This window comes from Nestor notabilis, unplaced genomic scaffold (genome assembly GCF_000696875.1).
Source record: "Nestor notabilis isolate BGI_N333 unplaced genomic scaffold, ASM69687v1 scaffold1936, whole genome shotgun sequence".
NCBI lineage: Eukaryota > Metazoa > Chordata > Aves > Psittaciformes > Psittacidae > Nestor > Nestor notabilis.
The window spans coordinates 86,435-110,349 of NW_009931379.1; the positions used below are offsets into that span (position 1 = coordinate 86,435).

General features: G+C 36.6%; 1 protein-coding gene across 1 annotated transcript in view; it reads right to left on the bottom strand.

The window, feature by feature from the left end:
• The window catches only part of LRRTM3 (leucine rich repeat transmembrane neuronal 3), an 83,464-nt gene that overhangs the window by 57,014 nt on the left and 2,535 nt on the right, over positions 1-23,915 (bottom strand). The gene's annotated exons all lie outside the window — the stretch shown is intronic.

Below are 23,915 nucleotides of genomic sequence, written 5' to 3' on the forward strand. Positions count from 1 at the left end.
GGCACCAACAGTTTGGCTTTGGGGGAGAGGGCCAGTAATAAATAGAAGCAGAGCTTAATGGAGGGCTTTTTCCCCTGCCCATCTCCTTCCTCCTTCAGTGAGCTCTTACTTCCATCTTCCTTGGAAGTTACATATAACCTTCCCTTTGCTTAGGAAAAGAGTGAGTTGATCTTTGCTGGCTGTCATTCTCAACATAAACTTTAAAAGTATATTTTTGTTAGGTGTCTGCTGTTTTGTCTGCTATTAAATACCTTTTGGAGTGTGATGAATAAAGGCTGAGAGAATTTTGAAAGTAAGAGAACAGTGATGGTGAAAGAAAAACAATGTGTCTATTTTAAACTTCAGTAGCAGCTTGGGATTTGTATAATTATGGTGTTCAAGCAGCAAAATAGCACCACTCCAGGAATTAATTTTACCTTGAAATAACAAGAAGTGAATTGGAGGTATACTTGTTAGTGGAATGGATGAAGCTAACTTTGTCACAGAATCATGCTGAAAAATATTAAATTCCAGTATTTAAAGAAGTACCTGTAGGTGTCCAATTCTGTTAACCTTTGAAAATCTCAGCTGAGACATACGAGATTGAGAGCCTAGAAAGGTGGCTTTTATTCTGTGTGTGTCACAATTTTGATTTTACGTTTTACAAGTCAGTTGCTCCACCATGGATATAATCCTAGTAAGTTTCTAGATTTTAAATTAAGAACTAGTTGTAAAGCTCTCGCAGGTGTTATCAGCGTGCTGCATAAAGTTTCAATAGCTTTGAATTAATTCAATAAGTGTGATTTTTTTTTGCAAAAGTCTCCTTAGCCCTTTGTCGAGACACAGTAATTGTCCATTTGCCTATTACTTTAGTTATTTATTATTGCTCCTACGTACCATTTCACATTACATGAACACTGTGTGTACTGGTCCTCATGTTCAAGGCTTTTTCCTGAGAACTATGTCACTTGTGCTGTCTTCTGTTCTTTTAACACTGATGTGGTTTCAAAGCGTTAAGGTTGCATGCCACAGTGATTAGTTTACTTATTTTAACTTTAATTTCTTTTGTATTTGTGGGTGAATTCTGGCTGGTCCTCATGAGTACTTACAGTCTACTTTTTCCATTTATTCTGCATTAAAATGCCTTTTCAGTTTTGGTCTACTGTGCTATGCATATATATGCATATATGCATACGTAACCTTCATGTACTTGTCAGTACTTACCTTTTGGTATTTTGTTTTCTTTTAATAAGCTTTCATATTTACTTAGATCATCTTTTTACAATGAAGTGTATTTTTTTGGTATCCTGTCTACTGTGGATATTTTGAATCTAAATATATTCAGGTCCCTCTTAGAGAGGGTCATCTTGTTAGTCATTCTCACTGAAGTCCTTGACATTACTGATGCCTGTGTCACAAGTTGGTTTTCTTCTAGTGAGTTCCCTGTCTAGCCACTCCATGAAGTACGATCTGCAGATTAAGTTTGGTGTAACAGCATGTCTGAGATAGCTAAGACCTACCATTATTGCTGGTTTTCCTGTGCTAGCAATTATTCTAATTTCTCTGGGCATGACTGGGTCGCTGTTGCCGAATGACAGAGAGAAGATTGCCCTTAATAATACATTTTTCCTGTATTTGGACATGGACTTTAAATTTTATAGAGATTCTCTATATTCACTGCTGCATTTTACCAAACTCTGATTTGATTCTAAGGTATTTGTAATATGATTTCTTAGCATGATTCCTCTATTGACATGAGTTATTGCATCTTTTCTTTTTCCTTTATGTCCAGGTACTAATGTAACAATAACTGATCTCTTTCTTCCAAATGTTTGACATGCTTCAAAACATACTCACTTAAAAGTAAGTGTTCTAGTTTACCCATCTGTTTTCTAACATTCCCAGCGTTTGTGTAGAAACACATATATGTTTTCTTTTTCGTTTGTTTTCTATCTCTTCTGGGAAATGCTCTCACTGTTTCATGTTTGACTTTGGCTGATGTGTTTTCTATCCTTTTTTCTGTGGACAAATTGGGGGAAGGAGAAATAAAGTCACCCCTTGCATGTATTTTTCCCTGGGGATTCTGTCCTTCTTTTACAAAATCTCAATAATCAGATGAATTTTGCAGGTAGACTTATGAGTTTCCGTGCTTTATTACATATTTATGTTTATGGAGGCGGATGACTCAAATGAAGTTTCAGTCAGCTGCTTAAATTCATTCCTGAGTCAGCCTTAGTTAATACATTTTTCGTGAGCATAATTGCAGGTGCTGAGGCTGAAGACTTGCCCTGAAACTTGTAGAAACCTGTGGGACACTGTGAAAAATGCTGCTTGTCGATAGCATTTGACAAACTTTTCAATACAGTTCCAATTTCACTTTAGAAATACAAGGCAAGTGATACAAGTGAGAGCTTCAGTATTTTTAGTCAGAAAAGAGAATGTTTGTGTCATTATGCACACTAGCTAGTGAAGAATAAGCTCCCAGACAATTAGGGTTAAATGTTTTTCAATACTGCTTTGCTCTAGAAATGTCACCAAATAATTTCCTAAAATAATCTTAAAAATTATTGGCAATAATGTCCAGGAGAAACAAATGCAAGAAAATCCTTAATGGGTTTGTTTAGTGGGTTTTTCTTTTTTGCTTGTTTGTTGAGTTTTGGTTGGGGTTTTTTTGTTGGCCTTTTTTTTTTTGTTTCTTTTTTTGCAATGAGGTGTAAAGCTATATAATGAAATAGGATTTTGAACCACGGCAAATTTTGGACTCATATGGCAATGTTTTACAAGTACGTAATATTTAACATGCAATGAGAACAGCTGATTTATTACAGAAATGAGAGAATATTTAACTTTCTATGGGGCTGTAAGAATAACATTAGCACAAATAGATCTAATCTTGATCTGATAATAGCAGGCAGATGAACTAAAAATATTCCATATTACATTGACATTTCTATAACCTAGTTGCAAATGGTTTTTCATTTAATTTTTTTTTGCTTAAATTAATTACAAAAAGGGAAAATAAACCCTGCCTTGTTGGCACCTGCAAGATAGATATTGCTCTGGGTTTTTGTAAATGAAGGTCTGCATTTTATTGACCATGGAAATTGCAGTGTTTCTACTTTTGCACAAGACAGCTAGTTTTCTGAAGCTTCTCTCTAAACAGGTGCGTTATAATGGTGGCTTTGTAGTTTGAAAAGGTATGCCCATATTTGAAGTACATTAAAAATGAACACTATATAGAACTATGAAGGGAAAATATATATGAACAATGTTCAAGCCAGGGCTGAACTTTTACAACTCTGTTTTAGCCACCTAAAGAGAAATGGATGGTGGAGACTTGAATCTTAAAAATGACTCCTATTAAAGTAGTCATCCAAATGTTACTTTGAGAACATCCATCACCTCATTCAGTTTTATACATTAAGCAGGGCCATTCACATCACTATGATTATACTGTGTCTAATTTAGATGGATGGATAGTAAGATATTTTATTCATAATGTAGGGATCGAGTTTGCTCCTGTGAAGTTTGCTGTGGTCCTTTCCTCTCCCATATACCTCACACCCCAGTAATCTGCGTCTGGAATAGAAGTTAAGGTGCTTGTGTGAGGATTTGATAGCCTAGCATGTATCTGTACACAGAGGCATGTATCTTTTTATGTGGATTTGCATTCAAAAGAAGAAATTGTTTGAATTATAGTGTCATGAAGATATTTGCAGGTATCATTTGATGGTATTTAATTATTGGCATTAATAATCAGTGGCTCCTGGTTTTATATATGCAAGATGTATAAAAATAGGTTTACTTAAAATGCGTTTATGGTGTTCTCTATTTGTGGCATGAAGGGGGCAAATTATCTATTTAGTGAAAAACACCTCAGATGAGACAGTAGTAGTTTTTGTAAGATGGTATTTTAATAGGATAGCCAAAAATGAGACTGATCTCATATGTGTGTTTTATAAATAAGTAATCTGTATAATGTTATTTTTCTTCTCTTTTTAATCTAATATGGAGGTGTTCATGCATTGATTATTAGAATAACAGACATTACTTGAAGTAAATGTGCCTTTATCTGAACATTGGCTATGCTTGTAAACTTGCATGCTATTTGTGTCTAGTATTACATACACTTCTATTTGTGAACCATAAAATAGATTTTAATTTTCATTACTTACATACTTTTGCATTTGTATATCAATAAGACCCTAATGAAATTTAATTCCACACCCATTACTGAGTGGTAGTTTTTAACATAATAAGTCTTGATTTTTATATTCATCTCACTGATTTCCAAAGGGGAAGTGAAAGAACTGTTGACTGAATTCTTGCTACAGAATGATAGCTGTGTAACAAACTTTTCTAGATTTAATCCAGTGTGTATGAATGAAAATAACAGCTGTATCTTTACACTCTGTTAAGCCTTCCTGCTTTGTAGTATATCTAGCCTAACTTAAGGACATCCTGTTGGAAACTAGTGCGAAGCATAATTAAATCAGAAAACATTAGGAGTTTGACCTGAATTCACCAAATTGAAAAATTTAGAACCACTGCTGGGAAGTCCTTCTTATGTGTTTCCCAGGGGGTGGTACAGTAGATACTTGAAATATTGCCCATAGCTGCTTTTTATCAGTCTCCTAAATGTCATGTCAAGTGGATGTGGTAAATGGGGCTAAGTACTAATGCCTTATGTGCTCAAAAGTAGCACAAACCAGGAATATTTTTTTTTTCCTTCTTTCTAGAACAGCTTTAGCACAACAGCTAATCAGTACTGTCTGACAGGGTAAAGAAGAGCACATTGGAAGAATTTATTTGTACTCTCAGAAAACCTTTGCTAGGGTTCCTCATAAGAGGCCATTTAGGAAACTAAATATCTGTGAGGTGAAAGGGGAAGTACTCTTCTGGGTAGAAAGTGGCTGGAGACAGAAAACGAAGAGAAGGAATTGTGTCAGTTTTCCACATGGCAAAAAGCTGACAGGAGGGAGCCCTCAGGTATTCAGTTTAGATTCATGTGGTAGTCTCTGTGAAAGGGAAAATAGTAAAATGTCCAGATAATAGACATTTGTTTAAGTTTGTCAAATCTAGGAAATGCAACCAGGACCTTCCAGAACTCAACAAAGCTTGATGAATGAACATTACCATACTAAGCAAAATTAATTGATGAAATGTAAAATAACGCCTGTGGGCAATGGTAGGAATAATTTGAACTATAAACATCTCTTGTTAGTATTTAAGAAAAATGTTAGCAGTGAAAAATAGAGTATGTTGTGTCCTTCTGGACAGCGTTCAAAAGGCTTGTTTAGAGTACAGAAAGACTAGCAAATACAGGGAAAATTAACAAATGCCTCTGTGTAAATATTTCACCTTTTCTCTTGAGTCTATGTTCCATTCTACTTATGTATTATCAAAGAAGATTAGCTGAAACAGAAATGGTTTGGAGCTTGTTGTGTGAAATGTTTAGAAGCATTTGGTTAAAGGGACAGAGAATTGATTTTATAATGGCCTATTAAAATATTCTTATTCACAGTGTGTAATTCATCTGTAGAACTTTCTGCTGAAACTCGGTTATGTTAAAGTTTCAATAGAATTTATGAATAAAAAGATTTCATTCCTAAATGTATAATGAAAATTCTTACAAGTATGTTATTTAAAAAATATGATGTGCGATCCATATATCTGAAGGGGTAATATGTTAAGGACTAAGACAATAGCATCTTTTTCTCTAACTATTGTAGCTTGTCTATTATTTTTGTTTGTAACTGTTGTGGTTCAAACCCAGCCGGCAACTTGGAACCACGCAGCCACTCACTCACTCCCTGCCCCCTCTTCCTTCCTCCCCCTGCTCCCGAAGGGATGGGGAGGAGAATGGGAGGAATGTAACTCCCACGGGATGACATAACAGCAGTTCAGTAACTAAGGTATAATACAAACCACTACTGCTACCACCAATAATAATGATAAGAGGAATAACAAGGGGAGAGGACTCAACTGCTCACCACCCGCCGACCGATACCCAGCCCGACCTGAGCAGTGATCTGGGCCTTCTGGGTAACTCCCCCCAGTTTATATACTGGGCATGACGTGCTGTGGTATGGAATAGCCCTTTGGCCAGTTTGGGTCAGGTGTCCTGCCTCTGCTTCCTCCTGGCTTCCCCTCCTCCCTGGCAGAGCATGAGACTGAGAAAGTCCTTGGTCAGAGTAAACATTACTGAGCAACAACTAAAAACATGGGTGTTATCAGCGTTGTTCCCAGGCTGAAAGTTAAAAACACAGCCCTGCACCAGCTACTGAGAAGGAGAAAAAATGACTGCTGTAGCTGAACCCAGGACATAAATATATGCTTATACCTGTTAGACACAGGTTACTGACAGTTAGAGCACTATCTAGGTGGGTCTAGGATGACATTTCATAGTGTGATTGTGATACTCTCAGCCTTGGAGAAAGCACAAATAGTTAAACGCAGTGTATGTAAGTTCCTTCATTTTTTGAGGTATTGCAGTTGTCTGTGCTTCTGCAAATATATCCCTGAATTTAAGGTAGATTATTGTTTCATGTGACTTCATGATCTGAGCTTTTTAAAGAGAGTCACAATGGAATTAAAGAAAATCAATTTTCATGTTGATATTTGTTTCTGACTGAATAATCTCATTAGTATTCCAACTCCTTTGTAATACTAATGTGGTCAACAGAAGTTGGATCAAAATTTTCAACTTGTAAAAGACGATTTATACACGTTCCTCACCTGCCATCATGATTTACAGGGAGGGACGGAGAAAAGTAGTATTTGGCAGTGTGTAGCTGGACCCCTTTTATGAATGCAGGAGAACTGTCCTGAGCTGCTACTACTGTAGAGGGTGGGGTAGTATGTTCCTTGAAGCCTGGCTCTGCTGGGATAGATCACTGCTTGTCTTTAAGTTGGATTTCATTAGTTTATCATAAATAGTTGTGTTTCGATGCTACTTGTTGGTACTTATATAAATACTAGGATCCAAATGGGTCGTTTTTTAACAGTAAACCTGGACCTTTGGAAATTAGAAGTACAACATGCTCTTGCTAAGTCATGTTGGGCAGAACAGATGGTAGAAATCAATATATAGAGTTTAGCAATGAAACTTAATTTTGTCTGGTACTATAAATACAAAGTTATTTCCATTGTTGTTAACAAAAAAAAAATTACATGATAAATACTAAGTCTGATTTTAGTAATTTACTCAATGTATAGAAAGCATTCATCTGAGTAGGCATTCTCAGTAATAATTTTGCAATAATCTGACTGTACATGAATCTCTAAGCAATTGGGTCATGAGCCACTTTAGAAAGAGTAGCCATAATTCACAAAGTGGAATGAGTCTTTTAAAACTAAAAGAACTGAAACTCTGGAATTATTGTGGTGGTCATAACTGCTGGAATGAATATTTAGCCTGTTTATTTTATTGGAAGAGATACAGCACTTTCCAATGCAGTGTTGTTCTGCTGTCAAGCATATATTTCCCTGAAGTTCTTAGGCCATCATCATCTCTTTTATATTTGTCAATGTACAAGGAAAGCCTGCCAAACCGTAACAGGCCTACGTGATTTCTGTGGTAATTATAAGCTCTGAGTACTGTTATTTTATGGGTTGACAGGCTATACATCTTCAAACAACACCTGCGAAAGTGTGCAATTATGGGATTAAAGTTATATCTTAATTTAAAAAAATCTGTACCTTTCTAAATTCACATGGTAGTTTCTGGGGTTGCTCATTTGCTGCTGCATAGTCCTTCACTCTCACTTCATCTGACTTTTCTCCTACCCAATTTCCTCTTTCTTTGTAAGAAAATGATAAAATAATATTAATGAATACGCTTTTAAAAATGGAGTAAGGATGTAGAGGGAATAATATGTAATTTTCATTGTATAAAAAGAGATTACATTAATCAGACAAGCAAAAATGTCATCACTGCTGCTGAAGTAGGAGCTAGACAATAGCTGAGATGAAGATACGATTCTTACCATGTATGTTGGAGTGAAGGCAATTCTTATTAGGGTTTCCCGAACTGCAGCTTAGAGCTACACAGATTAGGATATCCATATTCCCTTGCACAGTTAAAGCTGTTTGGCACATCTGAGAATTAGAGCGTACCTGCCTTTGGGAAAAACCTATGAAGTTGCTCTGATATAGTTTGTGAGGCACCTATTACTCTGTGATGGATGTTCTTCCCACCCATCTCACAGAGGTCACTTAAAAAGTTCTTAAAGTGCAGTGAGGACTAGCCCTTTTCCCAAGTACAACATTTATTTGAATACCAGTTTTAAAGTATAAACAGAAATGGAAATCCATTCTGGTTTGATTAAACAAAGTTGCCCTGAGTTGTGTGGAAAAGACAGTCGCACAGACCTAATGGTCAGGGCTGGGGACAGGTGGTGGGAAACTGAGCATCTGCTTCAGTGCTAACATAGCCTGTAAGAAAACCATCAGGTGTCTTTTCTTTATAAATGGCATTAATAATGTCTTGTAAAATGTTTTAAGGCTCTAATGAAAGGTGCTTCAGTATTTTTGTTGTTAAGATACTTTAAGGAGTGACATCTATTTCAAATTACATGTAATTAATTCTATTATGAAGCAGGTTGGTAGGAATGTTATAATTTTAATTTATTAATTGATACCTGACTTGACGAGCTGTTTATTTTCAGTTTGAAATTCCTGCAAAATTAGAATGGAAAATTCCTGGAGTTTTTTAATATTTGATTCTCCCAATGCTGGGAGAATACCAAACAAACTTCCTGCTCACTCCAAGTCCAGCTCTGCACTTACTCCAAGACATTGCAGTTACTAATCAGTGTTAGTTTGATTTGTATGATTCTATGATACTAAGACTCCAAATAAGAAAAATACTTGCCAGATTGATGAGTTTTATTTCTGCATGCACCAAGGAAAGAAGCAAACCAAAAGAGCTGTAGTCTTCTTGTTGAGGTTATAATTTAGAAAAAACTCTTTATGTCCTTATCTGTTAACTTTCCAAAACATAAATATGAAGGTTGACAGATGAAGAATACAACAGGTATTTGGCTCACTGGGGGACTGACTGGAACTGGAAAAGTGAAAATAATTTGGTGTTTTGTGGCCTTGTTTGTTTTGGGAGGAGTAGTGGGCTCATGGGCAGTAGCCTGATACCCCTGCAGCATGTCAGAATCTTGTCTGCATCTGTTGCCAGGCCTTCCCACCTGGAGTATTAAGAGCAGCAAAGGCAGTGATATAAAAGATGTTCAGAATCCATTACTGAAAGCCATCGGCCCATAAAACTCAGAGGAAAAAACAGCCCTTTTTACAGTGTGTGTGGTGGCTCTAGATTCTTCTCCCTGAGGAGGATTTGGTACATGACAAAGATATTATTAGCTGTTTTTCATCTACAGGTCAAGATGGCCTGAACCCCCCAACCCTGATTTCTAGGAGACATGAAGAATCAATAGTGCCATCTTCCTTTCCACTGAACAAATTAGCCTTCTTGCCCTCTCCTACGGCTTTTGTGTGTAATAGGAGCTAATGAATATTATTTAATCAATCAAGCCTTTGAAAAATAGAATGCAAAAAGGGCTGTTTATGATTAAATCATCTTTTTGTTGTAGTGCTAATTTCCCTTGCACCCTGTACAGTCATCACAATTTTGTAAATCTTAAACTGAATAATTTTGCAAATTTAATAGGAATTTTAACAGGAATAATGTTGCATGTCTCCTTAGTGTAACGCACATCTGTGAAGATCTAAAGTGGAGACCACTGATGGTTTCTGGTTCTGCTCCTCAACAACAGTAGTGTAATGTTTCAGCTGCTCCAGCCTAGTCTTTGTGCTGTACAGAAGTGTGTGGATGCTACAGAAGGGGCACACTTCAACTGCTGTGTGTTGTGTTCAGAAGGAAAGGTGGTATGTTAGGCTGCTTCTCCCTCTTTCCTTCCCCCTCTCAATGGCTGTGCTGAAAAGCTGACACTGAGAAGAGTGGATTTGTTGTAGCCACCACAAGTCATGCTTTTTTAGTGAGGAAATTGTTAAATACTAAGGCATCTTGTCAGCATGATACCACTGTCCTACTTTCGTACTGCTGATTTAAAACCCACAGCATATGACAGTCTTCTCTAAAATTCAGCTAGCTTTTTGGGATGCTTTACTGTATGAATTAGTTATAAAGGTTAAACTTTCAGAAACACCCTTTCACCTTTATGAGTAACCATACCCAAAAAGTTCTCCTGCAAGTGTATTCTTAATAAGCTCCGTCTTTGAGTTTTGTGGGACACCTATCCTTTGGAAAACTCTTAACTTGTCTTGAGTTCTAGTGGACCAGTCTGATTTGAAGAAAAGGAGAGAATGAGGGTACAAGAGTGGTTTCCTGCTTTTTAATAGCAGTAGAATTTTGTGCTGGATTCATATGGATGGCAAAAATGAAGAGATGACTTTGCTGTCCTAGCCATCCCCCCAGCCCTGATTCAGCCAGTCCACTGACAAGAAATTCAGGGATTAAAAGATAGTCAGGTGTTGACTATTCAACATAACTTCTCAGGGAGGTCAGGGGGCTTACTGAACCAGCCACTAATCAAACCAGGAGGCATTTCTTTGTTACAAAAGCAGATAGCATTTGTGGTGCAAAGGTAGTGTCGATTTCACAGGATTGTTAGTGAAGATTTGGAAATCTCTCTCCCTTATCTATTTAAAATTGAAACTGTATCACATTTATTCCAAGTAGGGAAAAATACGTTAAACACTTTCAAATGAATTTTGTATTATGGCTGGGGGAAATGACCAAGGCGTCTCAGGAAAGGAGCTTTTTTAGCTTGTGCCACATGTTTGGTTCTTTGCTGTATTTTACTTTAGACTCGATTCTGCAGCTTGAAGGCTGCAAGCCTGAAACTGAACTCCTAAAATTATAAAAGTGTAAAATAAAGTGGAGGTTAATGGTCATTGGCTTCTTTCCCACAGGTTCTGCAAGCCTTGATTTCTGGAATGCTAATAAAATAGGAAAGCATAAGGCTATTGCTGTTATATATTGTTCTTATAGTGTTACTACTGTCAAGCAAAACAGCAGTTCCTAAAAAATAACATATACGGAGCTGACTGTTAAACTGAGAAAGCTAATGCTGCTGTAGAAGACCCTGAAAGGGCACTGTTTTGTCTGTTAAACAAACTCTTAAATAGAATGAAACCAGCAGAAGAGGGATGTGCAGTGATTTCTCACTGATCTGTGTTGCTTCAGTGGCATGAAAAGAACGTAAAGTTATTTGCAAAGGTAATCAGACCACTCTGAATGCCCAGTGAGTATGGTCTTGCCAATTAGGGACCCTTTTGCAGTCTGCACCAGGGAGGTCTACTTGAATTTGCCCACTGGAAAGGAAAATACGTTTTAGAGAACAGCTGCTTTCTCATCATTTTTGGTAGGCTCATTGGACAGCTGAATTTAAAACAGATGTGGCCTAATATAGAATCTTTCTCTGAAGGATACAGAACCATGTCAACTTACTGGAGACTTCCAGTGCTGCTTGGGAAAGATGCCAACTGGCCAATGCAGTTAAGCTATTTGACTAGAGATCTTGAGTTAGAGATTTGAAACAGAGAATTGTTTCAGAATACTGTCACAAATGATCCACATTAACTCATGACCAACTGATCCAACACTTGCAGGAACTGAGTCAGATATAGTCAGAATTAAAATCAAACTAAAGATATTTAATTTTCAGGTGTCCACATTTTTTACCATTTTTGCCTAAATGAGCCTTGTAATTCTGACAGTGATTTTTACAACGTATAAACAGAAATAGGGAGGGGCTGTGTTTTCAGTTGTCCACTAGTTTTAAGTGATTGGCTTTGAGCCTTTATTCCAGGCTGTTTACCAAACAATTTAATGCCTATACATCTTCAAAGTTAATATTCCTTTGCAAATCCCCTTCTTCTTTCGCTTACATATATTAGCATGCAGCACCACTGCAGCGTGTTAGCAAGTGCTACATATCAGGTGGATTTCCACTTTCAGTCCTGCTCCATCAACTGCCTGGCACAGATTTTCTATCGGCTTTTGCAGTTCGCCCCATTACCATCCCCCTTCAGGGCTGTTAATATGTTCTCCTGAACTCATTCAACAAAATTGGACTTTCAGATTTTTGCTGGAAGGAACATGTCATAGTGGTGTTTGTTTTTTCTTTGCATTAAGGATACAAAGAAGTGGAAGAGGAAGTGTTAAATTGTATAAAACAAGCATAACATTAAGTAAGGTGTAGGTAAGGAAGACAGGCTACAGGTATTCAGAAAGGATCTTTACGAAAATTAGTCTTATTTGAAACCTTTTGAAAAGGGAAAGACGACTTGTTCCAGAGTGTAGATTGGAAATCTTTGATTAAATCCTGAAAACAGCCCTATTAAATAGACACAAAGTGTTCTGTGGTACTGAGAAACAAGGGATCATGGGTTATTCAGCTGCAGTTCTAACAGAGCTTGTTATAACCGTGCATTTTAATTAAACAGATCAGCTGAAGAAATGTTGTCTATATACTGCAGCAGAGCTGTCCGCCTTGAAAGCTATCCTATCGATAAACAGAGGACTTCTATTTGCAAAGGCCTTTTTACATACATGAAAGAAAAAAAAAAGCATTAAGCTAGTGTGGACTTAACCTTAGGCAAATCTGTTTCCTTTTTGTACAGGGACATGTCCTGTCATGTCCATACAGTGCCCCAATAAAGCACTCATAGTAAAAATTAAATTCTTTGTAACTAATCGTCATAGTGTTACAGCAAGGACCATAATTTGAGGTAACTTCTTCCTCCCATGTGTAACAATTTTTGAATATTACGTTAATTTTCACTTAGAATTGATCGGGTAGGGTTCCTGCAGAAGGTACAAATACCTACAGCCTTTTTTTTTTTTTTTTTAATTAGGATTTGAGTGTGAATCACTTCACTGTATCTCATTTTACTTGTTGTTTTATCAATGAGTCTTCTCTACTGGGGGAAGTAATTTAAAACTGTTGTGAAAATGTCTATAATGCTTCCTTGTTGCTGAAAGTTTGCATGCTGTTGGAGCTGAGCTTGTTTGTAAACAAGGCTTTGCAGGGGCAGAACTTGGCAGACTTAATAGAAATTCAAGGGCACTCAGTACACTTCCATGTGGCCCTTGGATTCTCTTTTTATTTCTGGGAAATTGATAATTGAAAGAGGAGCCCAGAATGGAGGAAAGAAAGGGAGTGGAGTGGGAGACAGAAACGTGAAAACTTTTCCTTTCTACGAGAAGTAAGCCTCATCTACGGGAGTCCTGCAACTGCAAAATCCCTTCAGTAACATTCCTGAAGGTTATAAACACATACAGAAAATCCTGTGGTCTACAACTAGGACAAACATTTGTAAACCCTGATGTTGCTAAATTGAAGTGAAATTTGCAAGTTTTGTAGAACAAGGCTATGTTTTTCTGACAGTCATGCTTCCCCTTGTCCTGCTACAGTAGTTCACCCGTAGTTCTGTAGACCTCTTTCCACTGCTTTTCCGAACTAGTTAAAATAGAGGATGTTTCCAAAATGGTACAAAAATTTATGAGCCCAGGCATGCTCTGCAGTCTGCCATTAGTGCTCATTTTACTTACTTGAAAACTTAAGATGCTGGACAGTTAGCCTGTAATACCTGCCTCCCAGTTTCCCCTAGTTATGACCTTATCAACCATACAGCTGAAAAGACAAACTTTTTGTATTTTGATTCTGAGGCAGAATTTTGGTACCTGCCAGGTGAACTTTGTTGTTGGTTTTAGATGCCCATGCTGCTGGATGGCTGAGGAAAGATTTAGGAACATGGAATACTTTTTCAGATGAACTGCTGGGACTGCGCAAAAAAGTTATCAAATAGCTATAGCAAGCACTGCACAGAAGGTGTCTGAAATTTGAATCAACAGCAGATCACAGCTGGTTAGAGTGTCCTGCTGGCTGGGCAGGCCTCTTGGTTAGGGAAGAAGGTCATCTCTCTTGGAAATGACTGTCAGCCCCAAATATGTATACAAGTACATTCACAAGCAAGTTTATTTTGGTATCTTTCTCTGTTCATATTGGAGTGTTGGCATAAATATGGGACACTTTCTTAAGTATATGAACTAGGTGGAAATAATGAGTGCTTGTATTAAATTCCCACTACAGAGTCTGTATGTAGGAGCATTTTCTTTTCATCATCTCATTAATGAGTTTGAGCCATTAACAGCTTAAAGTGCTGAATAAGGATTTACATTTAATTGAAGTCCTCTGTTCCTAGTTGACAAAATGTATTTTACACACTCAATGGATGTAATTAGCGTGATGAAGCTTTAAAAGAAATTGGCTTTGTTAAATTTAGAATCTGCCATGTCAGTTTGTACATGAAGCCAAAGCATTAGTTCTCTGGCTTTGGGAAAATGCATTTTATTATTATTATTATTACTGATATATAGGCATTTTTAATTTATGATACTGTTACAGTCCAAATGCAGCATGCTTTCAGATTTGAGAATGCAGTCTATTATATTATGATTTCGAATTGCTTTATACTGCTACAAGATATCTCTTACACATCAGAACTCACTATTGTATGCAATGGCTACAGCAAACCTGTATCATTGGGATAGCAGGGAGTTGCGCATAATTGTTTAAGTTACTGTGCATTTATTGAGCTTTCATAAAAACAAACCTCTATGAGTACTGCTGAACTTTAGTATATGCAAATTGAAGGCAACTGCATACCACTCACACTCACTTTCTTACTTTTACACCTATAGTGTTACTTCCTTCTGCTCAGCCTGATAGGCAATGATTTCTCACTTTAAAATATTTCAAGGTTTGTCCTAAGAAAGGTCATATGCAAAAGGTAATAAAAAAGTAAGAGACTGTTGAGACACCAGAGCTGTGTACTGCAGGCTTCCTTAAGCTGTAAAATAAACACTGGCTGTAAGTTCAAACTCTCAGTGAAAAGAATGTGGTTACTGGGAATTATGTGCAGACTGCCTCACAAAGTTTATTGCTTCCTCTGTGGCAAATAGTTTATTTTTGACATATGTATTTTAAAAATAGGAAGCCACTTAATGCAAAATGTGGAAGGTATAAAGATTCTGATTTAGAATGTTAGCATTTTTCCCCCCATATTCTCTGTGATTGTGACTTACTAAGAAAAATGCAAAACTGTTTTTGTCTTGCCAGTGTCACTAGGGATGAATAGAAATATGCTGTTAAAATGAAATATGAAGTAAATCTGTTCTTTAATGAAGGGCAAGTTACTGGCTAGTAATTGGAGCTTATGAACCCATATAATGATACTGATAGTTTTTGCTGCAGTCCCACATTTTGTATCAATAGTGTAGCCTGGAAGCTATTGTTAAGGATAAATGCAAGTGGGGAAAACTAAACATTTCGTCCCAAAAATACAAGACTGTTTCTGATAGGTACAATTAGCCTTAGGAAGAGTTACCACTGAAGGGTTTCCATCCCTGTCTGTTGTGATCCTTTCTTGGAAGGTGGATAGTAAGTATATTACACTGTGAGTCTCAGGTGTAATAGCACATGAAATTAATTTTTGGGTTGGAAATTACTATTATATGCAGTGCATATGTGTTCTGGATAGTACAGTGCATTTCAGGAGAAGCTGGCTGGTATGAAGCAATGTAGAATGAAGCCTGCGCAGTTCTGAGGATATGACTCATATTACAGATTGCTGGAAGGCTAATACTTTGACATGAAAGTGTTATATTACAAGTAATAGTGTGCTGCTGACAAAAGTCTGATGTGCTGGAATGATTATTTGATTATTTTTTTCCCCCATAAAAAAGAAAGATGATCCTTATCTCAAACTTTGGCTAAATATTTTTGTATAAGATCAGTATGACTGTTATTAGTGAGGAATGTGGGGAATAAACTCATCTGATTAAAAAAAAAAACGACTTCAGAATCTGTAGCTGGTTTTTAAACTGAACGATAGGTAATTATTTTTCTGTGGTCAGTTAATTTTAACTGTGTGCCAGGAATTAGCATCAGTATCTTTTGTAGTAGGTCAGAAGGCAATTTCCAGTATATACCCTTTCCAATATGCATCCCACCCAATGTTAATATGATGTATTTGCACATCATTGAGGCACAAATGCTTCTTTGCACTTGCAAAAAAAACTTGCCAAAGTCTCTGGGAAGGTACTTTTTTAGACTAGGTATTTTTTAGACTAGCTTCATGAAGCTGGTCAGAGCACTTTTTAGCCCTTACAAACAGTCTTGTTTGAATTTCAGAGTCTAGGGAGAAAGGGAGAGGAGATAATCTTTTGCCACAATTGGGTGTTGCAGCTTTGAAAATCTTTCCTATAGTCTACTTTAAAATAAGAGGATAGTCTATAGAGAACTGAAAAATTAGTAACAGAACACTAATTAAGATGAAGTCTAATGTTTTTTCATTTTTATTCCAGTTTACATTATATAAACTGTATTCCTTTTTATACTTTCATCATCTGCAGCTTTTACACAACTTACCACAAGCCACATAGATGTTTCTGTATGTGTTAAAAAAAACTCCAACAATAAAACCAAAACAAACAAAAAAAGCAGCAAACAAGAAACAATGTGTATGCTAGAATATATGTTATAAAGTCTGCACTTTGGAATAACAAATCCGTTTATGATGGTTGTATTTTCAGTGGCTCAGAGATTGTGTTACTAATGTATTATTATGCCTTATTATCCACACTACAGCAAAACACATGTTCAATCTTCAGGTTTCCTTCATCTACAGCTACTTTTAATCTTGAGGGCAATGAATGGAAGAATTAAAAAGGCAATTAGGATGTCCAGCTTCCATTGGAGATCTTGTTTTGTACCTTTGAATGTTTTGTGCATGTTTTCTCACCTGAGTTATAGCTGAACCAGGAAGGGGATGGTAATCTCATTACATTATTTTGAAGTTGATTTGTGAGTTTTGCAGCCTTTAAGGAAGTGGAAAATGCAAGTGCCCAATTTAAAATCAGAACCGTGAGTTCTACCGCACCAATTGTTATAGAAACTAGTTGAAGAACTGGTATTCAGACATCCAGTAAGTTGTTCCTGACCGTAAAGGGCACATTGAAGACCCAACAACACAACTTATCATTCGTTATGAAGCACAAAATACATGCCAGGAGAATGTACTCGGCTAGAGCATTGTACATCTTACCAGTTGGCAGTATCATATTATTCCTACAGATACTGCAAATACATGTACAAGAATCAACAAAATTGTTGAAATACTTTTTGATTATTCCCATATTAGCTCAGTCCCACAGTTTGAGAAAAAACTGTCTTCTAAGAAGTTTATTTTCTCCCTGTGATTAAGTTAGGTGAGAAATAAAAGTTAGAGAAGGGTTTTGTTTGGTGTTTAAAGATGCCCAGAACCAGACAGTAGTAGTTTTTAAAAAATAGATGTTTAAAATACTTCTAAGAAATGCACAAACATTTATTTAGTGTTCCAGTTTTGCTTTAGAATGTGATTTTATCTCCTTTAATACTAGTTGTTTAACTTCTGGAAGAGCTGACTAATCCTCCTTAACTTTCTACTAGCACTGCAAGCTATATGCAGTCCTTTTCCTGAGTCTTTTCTCTTTTCCATTGCTCAGTATAATTATGCCCATGAATAGAGGTGCCCATAAAAATGCAAAGTTTTAATATGCTCGTACATCGGTATAGTGCAAGCGTAGGAGATACTGATGGATTTCAAGTGAGAATAACTAATAAAGGCTGAGTTCATGATGACAACTTCTGCAGGCTGCTGTCAATACCAACATGTTCAGGGTTTTTTTCTGTCAGCATTAAGCAATTAGCTTCCTGAGAGACCTAGCTAGTTAAATGTTTTGTTAGGTTGAAGAAGAAAAGGATTTGCACACAGAACTGGGCAGATGATTTTCTCAGTGGTCTAGTGAAGCAATAAACCTTGTAATGCATTTATGTCTTTGTCTGGAGTATAAATAGATGAGTAATTAGGATGTTTTATTTTCGTATGTGCTTATGATGAGGCTGGCTGCCACACAACACTTTGCGAATTTGCAAGGTTGAATTGTAATTATGAAGTCTTACATGATCTCAGTGCTACTGCTAGTAATGCTACTGAAGTAATAGAAATTTAACATATAGTCAGGAATGCAAGCTGTGAAACATGGCCAATGTATTAGCCACACAGCAACACAGGAGGGAATGGTTTTAGTGGTTAAGATGACACATGTGAAGGCTTTTTGGAGAACTCTTTCAAGATTACATCTCCAGTCATTCAGTTTCTTCTTGGCAAGCAAACAGTTTTGAGAAACAGTAAGAAACTGTAAGTAAAGAATGAAATATTTTGTTTTGCTAGAGAGTTTGGTTGATTTCAGTAGTGAAGAATGTTAAACTTGTTATTTTTCCTATTAATATAAAATATTCCTTGTAATAACATCAGTAAATTTCATAAAGCTGTTTAGAAAGAAACAAGTTAATAGGGATTAACTGCCCCTTTGACCCTTCTCAGTAAACAATGGTTATTCTTGCATTAGGATGCTAATGCTTATGAACATGATAGTCTTAACAATACAAGCAAGACAGAGATTGTAGGGAGATGTGATTTCTGTGATGGGTTGGTCATATGAAAGATTCTGCCTACTACTTGAAAATCGTTCGATTATTGCTTTTATGATGTTTGTGCTCATTCTAAATGAGATTTGTAGTTTCTCTGGTAAGTAAAATGTTGGCCATCAATTAGCCATCCCCAAGTCTCTTTAATAAACTCCTTTATTACTTTATGACCTCCTTGGTGATCTGTTCATAGCTCACTCACCTTTTACCACTTTTGCATCTTACTGTGTTCCATTCACTGTTATGCCAAGAAATAGTTTGCTGTAACCCTGAGACTTACATCAAAATCCTATACTGTACAACTGTAAAAACACCTGTTTTAGAAAGCCTAGCTAGTAATAAAAATCAAAGCTACGTATCATGGACAGATAGGTGGCCTCCAAACACACCTGAGTAAATAAGAAATTAGAAATACAACTGTATTCCATTCAGTGCAGAGTGAAATGAGTTCTTGTGCGTCTTCTTAAAGGAAGTGAAATCTGTCTGTTATCAATAGAGCTGTAATCCTGATTTCATTCTTAGGTTATTCACTCTGGTTTAGAATTACTGCCAGTAACATTGGCATAGAGTTACTCTAAGAGGCTAAAGTAGTTGCTGCAGAACATACCAGAGGTTGCTACAAGGACCCTTTCCCCAAGCAAATGCACTGTATATTTGTGTTCCTGGTGAGTTTCCCGTTGTTTGGATTTATTATTGCTTGTGAATTTAATCTTCCATCATTCACTTCTTGTCTTTTTTGTCCATTGTGTGTTTTTGAGATGAAGCTGTTACTTTAACTTGTTCCCAGGTGGTGGGTGCTCTACGTTTTAATGTCTAATAATATCATTCTCTCATTACTGTAAAAATAAACAAATTTTTTTTTATTTATTTTTTTGATTTTCGCTGTTAGGGGGTTGAATGAGTTGTTTGTAGTCTGAGTTTATTTTGTAGTATCTTAAAGTCAGTGGTGTTTTTTAAGTAATAAGCTCTAAATCAGTGGCCACAAATTTGTTACAGCTCCTGTCCTTGCTCATTTGTATGTTTCTTGCCTTTTACTGACTGTAGAGACTTACACGCTAGATAGACTATTCCTTGCTAGCATTCATCTACTCTTATTTTCTTTACTTATTCACTGCATTCAACTTATAACTCCTATACATGGATACAGTTGAATGTATGCTGAAAGGATTTTTTTATTACCATATGATACAGAAGAATGCAGAGTAAGAGCAAACTTATCTGTGTGTGAATTGATCTAGACAATAGATACCTGTGATTAAGCTAACTACCCGCTGGATGTCACTATTGTTCCACAGAAATTCATCTGAGAGAATATTTATCTAGAGTTGAGTGGCTGACAGCAAAGACCATTAGCTTGCAGCAAACTGAAAATTTCTAATTGTGTTTGCAGGAATATTCTACATTTATGTTCATCTTGAAATTGCATTTTATATCAAGGCTCACTATTTCATAATAATAAAAAAAGGAGCATTGCCAAACCTTAAGCTGTGATGACTGTGTAAGTGCAGATAGTGAGTAATGAAAACCTACCAGCCAGCAGAGAAGCTTGTATTTATTATACTCAAGCCACTTGCTCTCATTATTATTCTCTTTACTCTGCAATTGCTGGAGGTAATCTCAACACAGTGAATGAACATTACCAGTCTCCTTGAATTTGCTTGGTACATTAGTTATTTTCTTTTCCCAAAGACCTGCCTTCTGTGTGGTTTATTATTCTGAAATACTCCTTGAATATTCCAGGAGCTAAATCGTTTATTTGAGAGGCCAAGTAATCCACTGGCTAGAAGGATGTCTTGATGTGAGGAGACTAGATTATATTCCCGGTATTCAACTGGTGTGTGATCTTGAGCAAATTACCTCAAATCAGTCATGTTTATTTGCCATCTTCTGTCTGTCTTCTCAATACACGATAAAAACATTTAATGTAAGAGACTGTTGAAAGGTGTTTGTATAGTGTCTAGCAGAGGAAGTCCTGATTTATCTTAAGATTTTTGGGGTGCACACTAAAATGGAACAGTTTTGTGTGGTGATTCCAACTAACATTTATCTTAATGTTGTTTAAATAAATGTAGACTGCAAAACCAATGAAAATGAAAACAGGCATGGAAGAGTAACTGCACTTTGTCCGTGGGTTGAAAAGCTCTGGTCTTCAAGTGGTTGCCCCAGAACAGAATAGAAGATTAAAAAAACCAACCAACCAACCAAAACCAATACACACATACACACACACAAAAATAAAAAACAAAAACAAAACCAAAACCCCCACCACTAACCAAAAACAAAACAAAAAAACCCAAAGCCGCCCAAACATAAAATCCCCAACAGAACATGACAAACCCTAGACACCTTCAAAATGCATTGTTGCTCTCCTAACTTGGAATTCGTAGGCAGCATCAGATCTTGTAAAGGATAGCCAGGTCATTAGAGGCACTCAATCACATCTCCTTCCTCAAGTTGGTGCCTAAATGCCTAAAGGTTTAGGAGTTTCTAGGAGCCATCATAGCTCTGGTGTATCCTCTGAGGATTCCTTGACATCACTCCAGCAAGGTTTTAAGAGTTTTATGAGAGACTGGCACTAAAATATCCAAACCCCAAACAAAGTGGGATCAGAATTCTACATACCTGCTGCCCAAACTGGAGAGAAGCAAAGGAGAAATTTCTTCTTTGGAATCCTTGAGGCTTTAACACTTTGTGTTCAGGAAAGGGGCAGCCTTTCACAGGGACTGAATGTTGCTCAGCTAAAACCAGGTTGTTCCCTACAAGATTATTAGAATTTGTGACACTGGTGGCCTAGTCACACAAAACAAGTCACTTCTATAGTGTTTAATGTGACAGTGGTGAGACCAAGTTTAGCTTAGTTCTTGTAGTCTTTGCACAGATGAAAGCGTGGGGTTTGTAATGTATATTATCATGCTATAAAGTGGGCTTAAACTGTATTCTAAGAAATAGCCACCAGAGTGGGATTAAAAAACTCAGCTCCCAGGTCTCAATCTGTGCAAGAAGGTTCAAAGAGTTATACTGGGCATCTTTTTTGTTGCGTAGACAGTGGTTTCATTATCAATGACTATAGCAGCAACTATACCTTCATCTGTGTTTGGTATGTGTTTGGAAATTCATGAAAAGTGAATCTGTAGTTTTTCAGGCAATAAATGAATTAGTTGATCTGTGCATGTCTGTGGACATGCTGGATTTTCATTGTTATTTTTGTTATCCATCTGTGATTAATGGCATACTGGCTTTGTTTTCTTTTTCATACTCATAATTTTTCAAAGGGACCTAGTGATAATTTTACAGGTATTGTTTTCTGTAGGAGGTTATGGATTGGCTCCTTCTGAGTATTGTTATGGTCAGGACAAGGCATTAAAGAAACATAGAAGAAAGCATGGAAAGTCAAACTCAGTTACATACAACTCATTCACAATCACACTCCAGTAACAAGTTTTAGAAGATGTATTGAATGTTTTCAAATAGCAAAAATTCTAAATTAATAGCATGAAATTATTTTCTGATTGCAGTTAGCCCTCCCAAAACTAAAAATCAAAATGTTCTTTTATTCTTATATATATACACAGACACATGTGTATATATATTTATGTATATATAATGTATGTGTGTTTTGGGCCAAATCTTTCTTGGTTTGGCTGTGCCTAATATTAGTCACAACTGCAGAGATTAAAGCCTGTAGAAGTACGGAGATGGTTCTTAACACAAAGTTTACAGCAAAATAATCATTCGGTACAGAGATGACCAAGACCTGCTGGTAGAAAACTGAATCCCATAATAGGAAAGATAATTTGATGTGTATTGGCTTCTTACTAGCAACTTTCAAGGTACAACTCAAGTCAAAAATCACAGGCTGCTCAGTACTGTGAAAGCATCTTAAGCATTTGCATTATTAATCGTGTGGGATCATCTTCGTACTCAGTAAAACAGGGTCTCAGTGTTGCAGGGTTCAGTACAGTCTCAAGCTTCTACTCTCAGCTATTTCTTCACTACAGTCCTTGAAAATGAGAAGGGTTTCATTATATGAAAAAAACAAAACCCCTTAAACGCATTAGTTCTTTTCCAGAGATGTCATCTAGCTTTGTTTTCATGTTATCTAGCATATTTCAAGGGAGTTGGCTGTGATTAGGTTTTGTCCAGTAAAAATTCAGGAGAAGATTTTGCTAAGGTTTTGCTTTTTCTAATCTGCTGCAGTGAAACTGCTTTGTAGAAACATTCCCTCCCAACTGATTGAAGACGTGCAGTTTACTAAATCAAATCAGGTTGCAAAATAGAGATAATGAAATTATTGACTTGCTTCTATATAGGTGCCATTATATTATTTCAGGAATGCAACACACACACACACACATCTACCTCACTCCCTACCCCCTTCCTGATAGTCAAGAGGTAGGATTTATTTGGAAATCTGGGGAATGTTATATTCTTCTGCATCCAACAGAAATACATGACTTTGGGAAAGGGAGGGCAGGGAGTAGCTGTGCTATAAATCTGTATTTTTGAGAATTACTGATGAATGACTACGCATTAAAGATGAACATCTGTGAATTCTGTAATGTTGTTAGGGAGAGAAAAGTAATTTGTCACTGATTTCTTTAAGGATTTTTGGATGCACTCAGCTCAGTGAGTACCCAATTTTCTCTGAAAGCCCTTTGCAGTTGTAGTATTTCTAAAATGTACACTGTTCAGCTTTGTAAGTAATGAAGCTTTGTTTAGTTATTAGAGGGACAGTGTGCAAAACACATCACAAAACCCTAAAAAGCTCAGCCCAGCAAATAAAAAGAAATAGAATAAAATGACAGATTTAATGATTTCCTCAGCTACATAAATATCTTTGACAGTCTTGAAAAGAGAATTTCTAATGAGCACTGAGACAAATGTGTGCAGGAAGTGGTCTTGCTTTTGCTGCTGCACATTTGAGTTCCTCTAATTGCATCAATAAGGAATTTCTACTCTTCATTTAATGAATGCCTTTTGACTGCTTTCTGAAAGGCAACTGGATGTAGGGGATAAACACTGGCACCTTTTATATGAAGTCGCATAAACAGGTTTCAATTAATTGTTATCAGCCCTAAAAACACTGTATTATAATGCAGTTATTTTTATTTTAAAATTTTTATTAAGTCTAGGTTTCCCTCTGCTTTGTGTTTGGTGTGATACCTCATGTCCTAAGACAGTGCTTTAACTCCCCACTGGCTTTTCATTACAGCTTGTGTTGGGCAGAAATCAGACGTCCTTTCAGAGCTGCTTCTGCACCGTCTCTTTCCTCAGACAACTCAATATTCATATGATGCTACAGTACCTGGGTCTTTGTTTTGGTCTTGGTTCAAATAGTGAGTTTCAGAGCAAAGGCTGGGGTTAGAT